Below are 10,412 nucleotides of genomic sequence, written 5' to 3' on the forward strand. Positions count from 1 at the left end.
AACATGATAGAGGAATCCAGAGAAGTACAGTCTGGTGGGAAAAATTCATTTTCCAGAGTGTTTTGGATTGAACCTAACTCAAGCCATGTACTTTGTGATTATTATATTAGAGTAATATTTTAATATTTAACATTTTAATTTAATATTATATATTATGTATTTCTTTGATTTATTATTTATTTTGCATGTTATAATTATATATAATAAATATATAGAATATAATTGATTAATTTAAATAATTAATATGTAATCGATTAATGCTATATTAGAATAAAATGAAACACTTGAATGTCATTCAACAGTTAACAGAAGGGGAATAGCAGAAGAAAAATTCTCAGTGAGGATATAATGAGGATACCCCAGATTAAGTTGAACAAAGTTTCTTGGCCATTATGGTCCCCCCTGTGTTTTTGTACTCAAAGAATCAAAAAGGGCTGTCAACATCCTGAGTGAGTCCTTATTTTCTCTAGCTAATCAATTTTCAAACTTTTAAGAAAAAAACTCCCTGAGAAAAGGTGAAGCATGGGTGAAGGGATTAGGATATTCTATCAGTGTTGCCTTACCAATTGTCTATTTGATATTTTAAATCAGATGTTTAAATCAAACTCAATATGTCCAAAACAGAATGAATTTTATGGTGGAGCCCTACTGGCCTACTTGCTATTTATTACACATGATATTCTATTCCCTCCTTATCTTTTCATTGACTGTTCTCTATCTCTAGAATACCTGTCATCCCCAACGCTGCCTCTTAGACTCTGGCTTCCTTCAAGATTCAGTTGTAGCAACATCTTCCAGGAGCACTCCAACCAAAAATACTACAGATAATCTCTCCTAGAAAGCAAAACTAATTAAAAAACAAAATTCTAACCAGACCAAATTCTGATGGCCAATTCAAAGGAAAAGTTATAATGAGTCATTTTTCTAGCCAAGGTTAACCAAAAGGACAGACTGAACTATCTGTGGAGAAGAGGGATGAAATTTGGCCAGGATCCCAGGACACAGAGCATTCCTATGCTCAAGGAATGTATCAACTGGGAAAAGATGTTCTAGACTCATACTGGGCCATTGAGTACAAAAACAGATGCCGACTGGCAGCTTTGCCACTTACTATGCAAATCTGGGGTGGACTCAGATAAGTATCAATGGGACTTGGGCAGTATATTGAGCAAGGATCAAGTACAGAAGCAAACAGTTCTGTGTGGTTTAATGTAAAAAATAGACTCGAATACAGGACTACAATCCCCATGAGCCTTTGCTCCACTGCCTTTGCTCCACTTCCCCAGAATGCTGCAAAGGCTCGTGGGGATTGTAGTCCTGTATTCGAGTCTATTTTTTTACATTAGATCCCAGGAGTTGAGTATGGCCTCAACTCTAGCTTCTAACCCAATCTGAAATCTACAGAATAATATCTTGAAAAGACCAACACTTTCCCTCTGAACTAGCAGATCTTCCCAGCTAATAGATTGACTGTTTCCAGTTCTACTATTGTTTAGACCCAAGTTTAGGGATGCAGCATCAAACCTTGCCCTGGTTCAGACTACTTTGAGAGATATGAAAACTTGAAGCCACAAAGAAATCAGCAATAAGACTCCAAAGTCAGAAAGTCAACTGAAAGAATATGCAAACAAACAAACAAAAACCCCCAATTCCACCATCAAGTTATTTTTATGACAGGAATGCTCAAGAAACAACCACAGAAGAAAAGAATGACTGAAAATTTTAAGAATCATCAGATAATTTGAATGCCCCAAATGAAAGAACCTAGACATCATATTTCTAGAAATCATTTAAAAAAATGCAAATTCCCCAACATCTTAGAAACAGAGGGTAAAGTAAAATTAAAAATGAAAGAATCCAATCAATACCTCCTGAAAGAAACTCCAAAATGAAAACTCTCAGGCATATTATAACCAAAAGTCAAAGAAAAAATAATGCAAGCAGCCAGAAAGACTTCATGTACCAAGGAGCCAGTATCAGGATGATATGCAATTTAGAAGCTATTAAAGAAGCAGATAACTTGGAATATAATACTCAAAAAGGCAAAGCCTTTGAAATTAGTGACCCAGCAAATCATTAATGAAATAGAGAACTTCCAGGCATTTCTTTTTTTTAATTTAAATTTCCCCCAATTACATGTAAAAACAGTTTCCAATATTTTAAAAGGAATTTTGAGTCTTGAATTCTCTCCCTTCTTTCCTCCTTTACCTTCAAATGGTAAGCCATCTCATGTGGATTTTACATGTGCAATCATGTAAAACATTTTCCCTTATTAATTCTTTTGTAGAAGGAAATAAAAAAAGAATTAAGAAAGTGAAAAAAGTTTGCTTTGGTCTGGATTCAGACTCCATCAGTTCTTTTTCTGGAACCAGATGACATTTTTTTTTTAATGATGAAGCCTTTGAGATAGTTTTGGGTCATTGTATTGCTAAGAATAGATGTTATTCACAGTTGTTTATTGGAAACTATTCCTGTCACTGTACAATGTTCTCCTGGTTCTGCTTATTCCACTCTGCTTTAGTCCTTGTAAGTCTTTCCAGGTTTTTCTGAGCTCCTTCTCCTTGTCATTTTTAATAGCACAATCATATTCCATTATAGTCATCTAACTATAACTTACTCAGCCATTCCCCAATTGATAGGTATCCCCTCACTTTCCAATTCTTTGCCTCCACAAAAAGAAATGCTTTAAATATTTTTGTACATATAAGTCCTCCCATCTACTCCTTTTAAAAAAAAATTTCTTTGGGATTCAAACCTAGTATTGTATTCAACTGTTTTAGTTCTCCAGGCATAGGTCCAAATTGCTCTCCATAACAGTTGAATCAGTTCACAACAGCCAGAACAATAGATTAATATCTCAAATTTCCCATATCCTCTCCAAGGTTTTGTCATTTTCCTTTTCTGTCATAATGGCCAATCTGATAGGTATGGGGTGGTACTTCAGAATTGTTTTAATTTGCATTTCTCTAATTAATAGTGACTTAGAGCATTTTTTGCAGGATTAATTACTTTGAGAACTGACTATTTTATATCTTTTGACCACTTGGGATTTGGGGAATGACTTGTATTCTTATATATCCAACTCATTTTTCTAAGTATTTGAGAAATGAGGCCTTTATTACACTTATTGTAATTTTTTTTTTGCACCATTATGATTACTGTGTATTACTTTCCATCCTATTTACCCCTGTTTCGTTTCTGACCACCTTATCCTCCAACTTGCCCTTTTCTATCATCCCCACTCCCCTTTTCTTATCCCATTTCCCTCCTGCTTTCCTGTAGGGTAAATGATTTCAATGTGATTGTGTATGTTCTTCTCTCAATGAGCCAATAAAAATGAGAGTAAGGTTCAATGAGCGTAAGGGCCTCCCCATCCCCCTCATCTTCCCCTTCAATGTAAAAGCTCTTTCATGCCTCTTTTATGTGCAATTACTTCATCCTATTTTTCCTTTCCCCCTTCTCCCAATGCATTCCTTTTTCTCATGCTTTCATTTAATTTAAATTTTTAGAGATCATATTTACTTTACCTCCTTGCCCACTGTCTATGTATATTCCTTCTAACTGCCCTAATAAGTATATATACTTAGGAGTTATATAAGAATTATCTTTCCATGTAAGTATGCATATAGTTTTACTTTATTGAATGTCTTTTGATTTTTCTTTCCTGTTTACCTTTTATGTTTCTCTTGAGTCTTGCATTTGAGAGTCAAATTTTCTATTCAGCTTTAGTCTTTTCATCAGGAATGTTTGAATTGTATTTCATAAAATCCAAGATTTAAATTTTGTTCAAGATAGAGCTTCAGAGAAGAAGCTTGCTAACTAACTGAATCCAGAATGAACCTTGGGGTGTGGTTGATTGAACATTTTTTTAATGTACACTCTTATGCCAAAGGGGAACTGCCTCCTAATTGGCTTTTGTCAATGCGCCCAGCAAAACATTGGTTTGCTGTCTTTCTCTCTCCTCTATTTCCCCATATCTACAACTATTATAGTTTTCCTCTTTGTGGGTAAAAACTTTGTATACACTTACAGTTAGAATTTTTGGGGGTGCAGTACGCTTATGTTTAGTGATCAATTGGGGAGAGTAGTCCCCCAATCATCATCAGGGGGGATTGTGAATTTAAAAAATCTCCATCTTGGTCTAGCACCCCAAAATTGTGCACACCCACACTACATGGGCATGTGCTAGTCAATGACAAATCAGAAATAACTAACTGCCCACCTGGGCTATCCTAAGCCAAGCTAGAGCCACCATTGGCACTTGTGAGGCACAGGAAGTGAGGTAGGGAACAGCCTCTGGAATTCACTCACTTCCTGTGGAGAGAGCTAGATGCCAGTTCATGTGAGGAGCTTGGACAGGGAGGAGGCCCGCAGACAGCTTCCCTTAAGATTGGTCACGTGAGTCAAGGGCTGTTTCCGTCTTTACCTTGGCCCCTTTGGGCCTAACTCCTTCTGGCTCCCTGCTAGAGGTTGAGTAAACCCTTTTCCTTTTTCTCCTTTCTCCTTCTCTCCCTCTCCTTTTTCTTACTCTCATTGTGATTAAACCCACGATAAATTCCATCCTGACTTGAGTGTTTCATTTTAGGAATTTTATAAGTAAATTCCTTGGGGGCCACAGTTTTAATATAACAATCTTAAAAGGTGAAATTTTCACTACAACAGAATGTCCTCTATTTCATTGAATACCCATCTTTTCCCCCTGAAAGATTATGCTTAATTTTGCTGGGTAAGTGATTTTTGGTTGAAGTCTTAGCTCCTTTGCGCTGTGGAATATGTTCCAGGTCCTCTGATCTTTTAATGTAGAAACTATTAAGTCTTATGTTATCTTGACTGTGGCTCCAAGATATTTGAATTGTTTCTTTTTGGTTGCTTGCAATATTTTCTCCTTGATCTGGGAGTTCTGGAATTTGGCTATAATATTCCTGGGAATTATCTTTTTGGGATCTCTTTTAGCAGGTAATTAGTGGATTCTTTTGATTTCTTTTTTTGTCCTCTGTTTCTAGAATATCAGGGCAGTTTTCCTTGATTTCATGAAAGATGTTTAAATTCTTTTTTAAAAAATCATGACTTTGAGGTAGTCCAATAATTTGTAAATCATCTCTCCTGGATTTCTTTTCTAGATTGGTTGTTTCCCCCCATGTGATGTTTCATTTTTTTTTTCAAAATTTTCATTCTTTTGACTTTAATTGTTTCTTGGTGTCTGATGGAGTAATTAGCTTCCAAGTGCCCAATTATTTTTTTTTAAACCCTTACCTTCCATCATGGAGTCAATACTGAGTATTGGCTCTAAGGCAGGAGAGTGGTAAGGGCTAGGCAATGGGGGTCAAGTGACTTGCCCAGGGTCACACAGCTGAGAAGTGTCTAGGCCTGACTCTCAATCCACTGTGCTACCCAGCTGCCCCCTGCCTAATTATCATTTTTAAAATTATTTTCTTGAGTAAGCTTTTGTACCATTTTCCCATCTCACCTATTCTACTTTGTAAAGAATTCTTTTCTCAATGAATTTGTGTGCCTCTTTCTTTATGGCCAATTATGCCTTTAAAGAAATTGTCTTCAGAGCATATTTATATATCTTTTTCCAATTGGCCAATTCTGCTTTTTTAAGGAGTCTTTTTCATTGTTTTTATTTTGTGCCTCTTTTACTAATTGTTCTGTTTTTTAAGGTATTAATTTTTTTCAGTATTTTTTGTGTCTTCTTTACCAAATTTACCAAATTATTTTTATGATTTTCCTGAATCCTTCTCATTTCTTTTCCCAATTTTTCTTCTACCTCTTCTGTTTGATTTTTAAAATCCTTTTTTAACTCCTCCATTAATTTTGGGACAGGGTGCATAGAAGGAAATTTACATTTTTCTTGGAGGCTTTGGATGTAGCAGTATTGACTATTTTTATCTTTTTCTGAATTTGTGTTTTGGTCTTCCTTGTCACCAAAATAATTTTACACATTGAGTTTCATTTTTTGTTTTTAGCCCATTTTGTAGCCTTTTTCTTTTCTTTTAACTTAAAAGACTGTAAAGTTCGGCTTTGTGTGCATCTGTGGTGATGGGAGCACTGTTCCAAGTTTCAGGTTCTTTGCACAGAGGCCTTCAGATCTGGCTCTAGGATTTATCTGCTTTTGGTTCTTCCAAGTGTGAACCTTAAAAAATTCTCAGACCCTATTTCATAAGGTTTGGTTAAGACCATTCCCCATTTAAACAATGAAGGGACTTAGATCAGGAATGTGAGATCTCTACTACACCCCTACTTAAGCATACTTTAGGGGAAGAAACTCCTTGATGAACAATCAAAAATACTTAACCCATACTTATAGCAAGGCAAAAGTTCTTAAGCTGTGCCTATTTTTAGATCTAATACAAAAGGGTGCTAAGTACCTATAAAGATTAGGCAACTTGTGAAATTTACAAGGAGCAAAGAGGTGAGAACTTACTCAGAGGTTTTTTCAGGTGTGAACTTAATCAAAAGTTTAAGCCTACTTAGGTGTGAATTAAGAATGGTCTGTCCTTTGGAAACCGTCTACTGTGATTGGTAGATGTGAGAACTTAGGGGAGGTGACATAGGAGAAAATTCCCTTTAAAAGGAGATGAAAAGCTGAAAGAAGGGCTGCTCAGAAGAATTCTCTCTGGATATGGAGCTGGCCAAAGCTGCCTGGTGTCTCTCAGAACACTAGAATCTAGCTTGGGACAAATCTTGTGGTGAGTAGATTGAAGACTGACTGATCTCTCTCTCTTAAGGCTGGCCTAAGCTGGCCTAGCCTTTTTTCTCATTATTCCCTTTTTTTCCCTCTCTCTCCTTCTTTAATTCCTCATTTGTATTAATTAAAATCTCTATAAAACCCAGCTGACTTGGATATATTTCATATTTGGGAATTTTTCCCTGGTGACCACTTTATATTTTGATTTAAAACAAGACACTGTCTTGAACCCATATTTCTGCAGTCACAATTTAAGCCAACCACTCTTTTATCTACCACAGTTTATCACTCCCACTATTTTAATCATCACAGTGTATGGCAGACCACAAAGTTGGTGAGAAAACCCTCAAAAAGTTTCTGTGAAATCTCTTTCCTTTTCTCTTTATTACTTGCTCTATCAGTCAGTTTTGTTTTTTTTAACTTGGCTTGAAGAACACAGCTGCAAGAGCAGGTGAGTAAAAAAACTTTTTGATTCTCCTTAAATAAATAGAATACAGCTGTTTTATATCTTAGCAACAGGGCCCTAAGGTCCTGGCTAGGAGAGCTGACAACTGCCTAAATTAAGATTAAGACACACCTGGGGAAAGTTTTGGCCTTGTCTTGCTCCCCATGTGTTTACTTTAGAAATATGTGGTTACAGACTTCCGGGCAAGATGGCGGCTTAGAAGCAGCGAAAATTCAGACCTCAGAAACCCTTCTTTACCGATCGCAAACAGAGTGCTCCTAGGCCACCAAAATTCAAGCTGAACAACAGGATAGACCTGGGGAAACCTCCTCCTGGACCTGGATCAAAAGGTACTGCACCCCAAAAGCCAGAACACTAGATCACTCAGATCTAAGGGGTAGACAGAAAGAAGGTCCCAGGACCCATCCCCCCCAACCCAGAGTGCTGAGCCCACGGCAGCAGCGGGAACCTCGGGGCTCTGAGGACTCACCTTGAAAACAACCTGAACCAGTCTCCTGGGTGCCCAACACAGACTGCAGGGAAACATAGAGAGAAGGGGGAAGCCCGTAGCCCCCTGGCTGGGTCCTTCCATCTGAGTCTCAAGGGAGGTCCCAGCTTTAGGGCACCAGTTGAACCCAATCCCATCAGGAGCCCTCAGAGCTACTGAAAAGGACAGAAAACTCAGGGCTGGAAAAGGGGTTGCTCTGAAGAGCTTACCTTGAAAGTAACCCGGGCCAGTTTCCGGGCATTCAACACAGACTGTGGAAGAGGAGGTTGCTGCTTTTTTTTTCTTCCTTTTTTTGGCTTGGGGATCATTCGGCCCACACCACCTGAACCTAATCCCATCAGGAGCCCTCAGAGCTTCTGAAAGAACAAAAACCTCAGGGCTAGTGAAGGGCTTACCTTGAAAACAACCTGGGCCAGTCTCCAGGCATTCAACACAGACTGTGGAGGAGGAGGCTTATTGCATCAGGGCTCATTTGGCCCAAACCAGGTGAACCTAATCCCATAAGGAGCCCTCAGAGCCCAGGCAAGCCATGACCCCTCCCCCCTTAGAGAGCAGGGTCTTCTGAAAGAACCAGCTGAACCTAATCCCATCAGGAGCCCTCAGAGCCCAGAGAGGCCACGCATCTCCCCCCTTAGAGAGCAGGGTCTTCTGAAAAAACAGAAACCAAGAGGCGAAGTCAAGATGGCAGCCTAGAAGGAGCATAGACCTGGCAGCCTGGCCAGAGCTTTGGAGATCCTCCATATCTGCTCCAGCCGTCCAGGAAGTTTAAAACTCAGAGTAAACCCAGCCCAACTAAGCTGAACTCAATCCCATCAAAAGTCGCCAGAACACAAGGAAGCCCAGGCTCCCCATCCATCCTCATAGACTGCTGGACTTTAAGCCAATCAAATGCCTCCAGAGGACAGGAAAGCTCAAACCCCCAACAACCATCCCCCAGAGATTACACCAAGAGATCCTCTGTTAAAGCTCCAAGAGGGGAGACTTATAGAAGTCCCCAAAAAACAAAAAAATGAGAGGAACAAGAGCACAGACAAATACGGGGAGGAAAAAAGGGGTGAATTTGAACAAACAACAGAAACAGAAGAAAGAAACTACAATAGACAGCTACTACTCACCAAATGGAACAGAGGGGGAGAGATCAGCAAACAATAAACCAGAAATCCCAGCCAACTGGATACAGGCTGTGGAAGAACTCAAAACACAACTAAGAGAGGCTGAAGACAATTGGGAAAAGAACTTAAAAATTAAGATAAGTCATCTGGAAACAGAGGCACTTGAACTAAAACAAGAAAATAGTGTCCTGAAAGCCAAAATCATCCAGCTGGAAAATGAGGCAAAGGAGATGAAAGACGAGATAAAGAGGATGAAAGATGATCTTCAAAGAAAATCAGACCAGAAGGAAAAAGATGACCAAAAAGCCAGAGATGAAATCCAATCTTTAAGAACCAGAGTAAAACAACTAGAATCAAGTGACCTCACAAGGCAGCAGGACACTATAAAACAAAACAAAAAGAATGAAAAAATTGAGGAAATTGTGAAGCATCTCATTCACAAAACAGATGATTTAGAAAATCGTTCAAGAAGAGACAATTTAAGAATAATTGGACTACCAGAAGACCACGACAAAAGAAAAAGCCTGGACATAATACTAGAGGAAATTATCCAGGAAAACTGTCCCGAAATCCTAGAACAAGAGGGGAAAGTGGAGATTGAAAGAATCCACAGATCACCCCTTGTATTTAATCCCCAACTAACAACACCAAGAAATGTTATAGCCAAATTCAAAAACAATCAGATGAAAGAACATGTATTACAAACTGCCAAGAAGAAGCCATTCAGATACCATGAAAACACGGTGAGGATAACACAGGATCTGTCTGCATCCACACTGAAGGACTGAAAGGCATGGAATACGATATTCCGGAAAGCAAGGGAACTAGGCCTACAGCCAAGAATAAAATACCCATCAAAACTGACTATATTCTTACAGGGGAAAGTATGGTCATTCAACACCACAGAAGAGTTCCAAGCATTCATAAATAAAAGACCAGACCTGAACAGAAAATTTGAAGTCCAACCACAGAACTCAAGAGAATCATCAAAAGGTAATTAAAAAAGAGGGGAAAAACAACAACAACAACAACAAAAATTTTTTAAGAGACTCAATAAGTTAAAATGATATGTATCCCTATAAGAAAAGAGGTCATTGGCAACTCTTAAAAACTGTTGCTATCACCTAAGCAGCTAGAAGAACTACACTCAGAGGGAACAGTGACAAACTGTATAGGATGAAAGGACAAGACATGAATAGGTATATATATATATATATATGCATGCATAAATACATATACATGTCTATGTATATATATATATACATGACTAAAGCTAAAAAAGAAAAGAGGTTATGACTAAAAGAAATGGGAAAAGAAACAAATGGGGGTAAATTTATATGTCACAAAGAAGCTCATGGCGGGAGGGGGGAGAACATCGATACACTGGAAGGATAAAGAGGTTGAAGATAGGAAATACTCAACTCTTACGTACTTTGAAACTGACCCAAAGAGGGAAGAACAATCCAATCCATTGGGGAAGAGAATAGATTTGCGCCCTATAGGGGAGTAGAAGGGTAAAAAACAGACTGGTGGGGAGGGAAGCAGTACAAGGGAGGGAGAGGGTGGGGGGGATTTTAAAAAGACTACAGGGGAAAATAAGGGAGGGAATAAGAAGGGAGGGGGTAGAAAGGGAAGTACATGGGGGACTGATTTAAA

The 10,412-nt window shown here is 38.5% G+C and overlaps 1 protein-coding gene across 1 annotated transcript in view; it reads left to right on the plus strand.

Moving 5' to 3' along the window:
• Positions 1-4,560, plus strand: part of SLC25A46 (solute carrier family 25 member 46) — a 28,911-nt gene extending 24,351 nt beyond the window's left edge. The window contains exon 9 of the transcript XR_008917971.1: positions 725-4,560. The gene's annotated coding sequence lies outside the window, so the exon portion shown is untranslated. The remainder of the gene's footprint in view (positions 1-724) is intronic.
• The last annotated feature ends 5,852 nt before the right edge of the window (positions 4,561-10,412 follow it).

This window comes from Monodelphis domestica, chromosome 3 (assembly GCF_027887165.1).
Source record: "Monodelphis domestica isolate mMonDom1 chromosome 3, mMonDom1.pri, whole genome shotgun sequence".
NCBI classification, from domain to species: Eukaryota; Metazoa; Chordata; class Mammalia; order Didelphimorphia; family Didelphidae; genus Monodelphis; species Monodelphis domestica.